Raw genomic sequence first — 5,387 nt, forward strand, 5'->3', positions numbered from 1 at the left:
GTGCCCTTTTATAGGCAGCAGCTTGAGTGTTGGCCTGTCTTCAAGGGAGATTTGGACTAAGAATCGTTTACTAAATATCTCCATAAGCCTGGAATGTGCACACATTATTTGCATTAGGGTGGAAACTTAACTGAGTATATGTTGAAATATTAAAATGAGCTCATTCATTTTCTCTTTTCTCTTGGTCCTTACTTTCTGGGCTATTTTAGGGAAATGTCGATACTTGAGAGTAAAAGCAAAGTGGGCAGAAATCCAAGGGATTAAATTTAGTTCTTATGTATGTCTTCCTAGCACAAAATATTTCCAAGTTACTTAACTAAATTAATTGAACATGCAGTTGTGAAATGGAATTCTTCAAGGATTTGCTAGTGAAGGCCCGATGTGATATGCTTAGTTTTCTGAACCTCAAGATTTTTATCTGCGCAGGTTGGCTTCTAAAGAAGGAAGCCATTCTGGCCTTTATTCCATTGGTTGGAAAGTTAACACAGATGAGAGACAGATAAGAGAGTGTCCACACAGATATTAGCCTATGAATGTTTACTTACACACACACACACACACACACACACACGATACCCACCAAACTCTAGGTAGCTTTTCCCGTGTGTGTGTGTGTGTGTGTGTGTGTGTGAGAGAGAGAGAGAGAGAGAGAGAGGGAGGGAGGAAGGAGAGGGAAAGAGAGGGTGAGGGGCAGTGAGAGAGAACTGATTTCAGTTTCCATGGAAATGGGCTAAATAAGGACTTTAACAGACAGGAGTATGAGTGCAACTTCTTCGCTATTCCCAGCTCAGAACTACTGAGAGAAAATTTGAAATCAACCAAATCCGTTACATTTTTTACAAGGTCAGTATTGTAATTTGGTACCTGTGATCTATAATTTTGGATTCAAACTTTCTTTGTGACAGTGAAATCATGCATCCATTGTTAGCCCTGTGAAATATACTAAAAGCCCCCTTACCTCCTCCAACAATTGACTGGACATTGCATGCTTATATACTGCTTTGTCACTCCCCTCTCAAGCTCTTCTACTCCCTCTCCATACAGGTTATTTACCTATAACTAACATAGAGAGCATTTCCTCCTCCACTCTAAATGCCCATGGAAGATCAAGATTCTATGCAATTAAGAAGCCAAAACTGTAGTTTGCTTTGGCCTCTATTGAGTTCTTTTATGCCCAGACATGTAGGTGCATAGGAATCTTCCTGCAACAATTTTATTCCTCTCTTTATATATATTTATATATTAAACTGAAGCCAGCAAATGGGTTTTTCTTTTCTTTCTCCAGAGACAGAAATGTAACATGGTGAGCATTAAAGCCAAAGAAGGCACCATATGCAAGGTTTTCTAAAAAATCTGCTGCTAAACAAAAAACCCAAACCTGTATCTATAAGACATTAAGTCATAGAAACTTTTTTGATTGCTCATCTGGAAAAAACAAAATAACAAAAAAGAATGCATACTAACTGCTGTTAAAAAGCTCAGAAATATCCAAATTAAGAAAAGAAAAGAAAGGCAAAAAAGAAAAAAAAAAAGTAAAACTGAAGACATATCTCTGGTTCATTGCCATTTCACTCTTTGGGGTGTGTCTGTGAGAGGATTAGAAATCTGAGTGAAAGCAAGAAGTTTGAAGTCTGGGAATCTGATAACAGGATTGAAAGAAGGATGCTTTATGGGAAGATGGGGTTTCAATATGAAAGGGCAGTCAACTCAGGACTCAAAGTATTTGGCATGAGGCATTTCCCAGGGCTAGTGTGCTAAGTGTTCCCAGGGCTGCTGCAGCCTAGAAATTCCATGTGGAAGCCTGAAGTATTGCCCTCTGGTGAAAGCTGGTCAGATGGAGAGGAACTGTGGGGTTGCCAATCATCAGTGGGATGGTTTGCCCTGCTGATTTTGTTTTTGTGTAGGTGTGGGATGACATCAATACATATTTTAGGTGTCAGAGAAACTCAAGTGGTACAGAATATAGGACATCATTTTTTTTTCCTGAAGGAGCTAGTCATTTTTTATTCCTGATTTTCTTTAAACATCTTTGAAATGTCTTGACTTTAGGTAAACAGTGTAGTTGATTAAATCTCAGTAGACAAGTGTTTTAACTCTTTGTGGGAAATTTTTCTGGGCAAGTTTTCAATTCATTCTGAGCAGGTGTTGCCCGTCATAGGTCAAAGTGGTGTGACTCACACCCTGTCAAGTGCAGGGTGCAACTGTAGTAGTTTTCTCTGTAGAGTCTGATGCTTATCTGTCTCAGATCTGACCAATATAAACTAATTATGTGCTTTAGGATTTGAACATTCGTTTTTAGTTTAAAAAATTTTATTACCTCCAGAATCACCTACTTTCCTATTGTGAAGAAACTCAGCTAAAAGAGTGGGAAACAGTATAACACTGGGGTCTCTTGGAGAAATAGACAGGACTTCTGAATGCTGCATTGAATGATTAATCTGACTGACAAGATGTCATCTTTTGATCAGTTGCCATGGATCCAACTTTAAAAGTCATTGTGATTTAGCCAAAACTTTACAGACTAATATATGCAGTTTCAGGAACTTCTTTCATTAGTGATGACAATAAGAGAGGGACCATCTTCTGCTGTCTACACTATAGTATGTCTAGGGTGAGGATCTTTTCCAGCATCACTAATGTTTGATACAGACTCTTCCCTCTTGTCACACACTGAAATTGGACTGCTAAAGGAACATTCAGCTGTTATGACTATTTCATTGTTAATAATTGTTGGCAGGAGTTATCTTTGATGTTAAAAAAGTGAAATGCATTGGCTATCTAGACACACTTTTTATAGCTTTGAAACATTTGTGCGTTTAGAGGAATGAGATAAATTTGGCCAAGGAATTATTAAACCGAAGCTGAAATCTTCCTTGTTTGGGCCTAGCATTCAACAACTCTGCTCAGAGCAGCTAAGCTGGAGTGTGAATATGTAGCCATGGGTGGTTGAATTATGGAATCATAGACAATAGAAATAGAACCTGAGTGTGTTCTCATCAAGTTACTAAGGAGAAATTATAAGTCGAGAATTCAAAAGAAAATGTGGGGTCCTTTTATTTAAAAAGCATAGATTCAGGCTCCATATATTTATGTTATAGAGGTTCCTGAACAGCTCCATTATTCTCAGCTCATAATTTTATTCACTGCACACAGATTTGATTCATTTCTCTTTCATAATAATTACCTGTTTTTCCTGCCACACTCTGTCCAAATCTTAGGAACTGTGCTAGGGCTCCTCTCCCCAACTTCTGTTAATGTCCACTCCCTGTGTTTGTGTTTGTGGGGGCTGGGGGGGGTCTAAACGTTTCTGGTCTTGGATAGTTTGTTACTTGTATGACTTTTCTCCCAACTGAGGTTTCTTATCACTAGGTTTTCCTGGGTGACACCTGCTTTCCTTGAGGTGGATGAAAGGCACTGATATTCCCATTAAACTAATACTATAGATAAATGGGAAATGCCCATGCCTCCTTAAAACTACGAGTTGCCAAAACAGATTGACCACCCCATATGTCCTTCTCCCTTCCTCTCCACTCCTTTTGTCTTTATCTGAATTGCAAAGGAGAAATTCTAGATAGAGTTCCACAATTCCAGGCTTTGGGAGAGATCTCTATGGTTTTGGGTTACTGCTATTCTCACCTGTGACTTAGAAAACTTCCATCAAATGCAGTTTTCCACTAGAAAGTTGTTAGTTAGCACTCTGTAAATTCCAAGAAACATTCACTTCCTTGGGTTTCTTTTTTTTTTTTTTTTAAGCTGTATTATCTGGCTGGTCTCAGACATGCTCATGTACAGGAAACATATAAAAGGTGAAGATAATATTTTTTTATGGTTTCCTAAAATAGCTGAAGCCTTTGGCTTGCCAGATCCCACAGAACCACAGCACTGGGCCTGCTAATGTACATGCACTGTGTGTGTGTGTGTATGTGTGTGTGTAGCAGCGCTGATGGGTCATTACTAGTTTTGGCCAGTCACCTGTGGTCCTGGGAGGCAGGAGGAATCTGCTTTGGTGATTCTAGAAGGGGGAAAAGGCAATTTTGGCAGAATGTTAATTTGAAGAATAAAGATATGAAAGTCTGAGCCAAACATGTTGAAGTTTCACCCTGGAAATTAAATACATTGTTTTGCCAAAGAGAATCCTATGGGTTTTCCCCAGGATGAACCTGTAATAGGTAATGGAAATGGGCTGAATCTTTGCCATTTTGTAAGAATCAAACAAAGCATTTTATAGATCTCAGTGAGCAAAGCCTTCAGGATTCAAATCACATGCTACAAAGTGGGGCTCATATTCTTCCCCCTCATCAGAAGACTTCCCTTGTCATGGCTGGACAGAGGACTGTGTAAATGTCACCAGTGCCACCTCTCTGCTTCAGGGAGGGCCAAGCAGTGTTCCCCCAGCCTGGCCCTTTGGACAACCCAGCTGCATTCTGCTGTGCCTAAAATCATTCCAGAAGAAGCACAACAAACAGTACGAGTAGAGTCATTTATTCTTCAGCTTGCTCCATCAATGGCCACTACATCTAACTTATGGTTGACAGTCAAGAGAACTGAGCTTCAATTTGCACATACACCTGTCCTTAAGTGGAACCATATGCCCATGGCCATGATTTCCTGTTTGTTCACTGCAAATATCTCCAAGATGAATGAGACACATTCTCTCCCTATCTTGAACCAGAATCACTTGGGAGCAGCCCTTCAAGGCTGTGGCATGCTGCTGCCACAAGCGTAGACCTAGAAAGCTCGGAAATAGGTTGCTCAGCTCTTTCTTCTCCCACATCCACGTGTATTCTTTCTGCCAATGAGAGCATGATGCAGAGGGGTCCTTTACCTGTCTTGCCCTGGAGTGTGTTTAACTGGTGCTGGAACATGAATTGGACAATGAAAATGTATGCAGATTAAATGAATGAATGAATGAGGAAAAAAGGAGTAGTGATAGGCACTTCACTGGGCATGAAGAGACCAATACCTAGAAGCAGTTTTGGCTCCTTGGAGAAAAGATGGTTGAGAAATTCTTGATTGCCCATTAGCCAAAATGAGGATACCAGGATGACACCCCCAATGAGGTCTTTATTAATTTAGGACAGTGGTTCTTCACTCTTTTTGGGTCGTAGACCTCTTTTGAAATATGATGACAACTATGAACTCTTTAGGAAAATGCACATAGGGAACATATACACACATTTTTGCATATAATTTAATTTTAGGGAGTGCAGAGTCCACCCTCCCACTAACTCATCTATGCCCCCAGGTGAAGACCCCATGATATAGACATACAGAATTTGGCAGTAAAGGGGCAGAGTAGAGAAAGGAGTGAGGCTAGGAACTAGGAGACTGCAGTCATAGCCCTGTATCTGCTTCTAACTAGCTCTGTGCATGTCATTTCAGTTCTC

This window comes from Bison bison, unplaced genomic scaffold (genome assembly GCF_000754665.1).
Source record: "Bison bison bison isolate TAMUID 2011002044 unplaced genomic scaffold, Bison_UMD1.0 scf7180017850988, whole genome shotgun sequence".
NCBI lineage: Eukaryota > Metazoa > Chordata > Mammalia > Artiodactyla > Bovidae > Bison > Bison bison.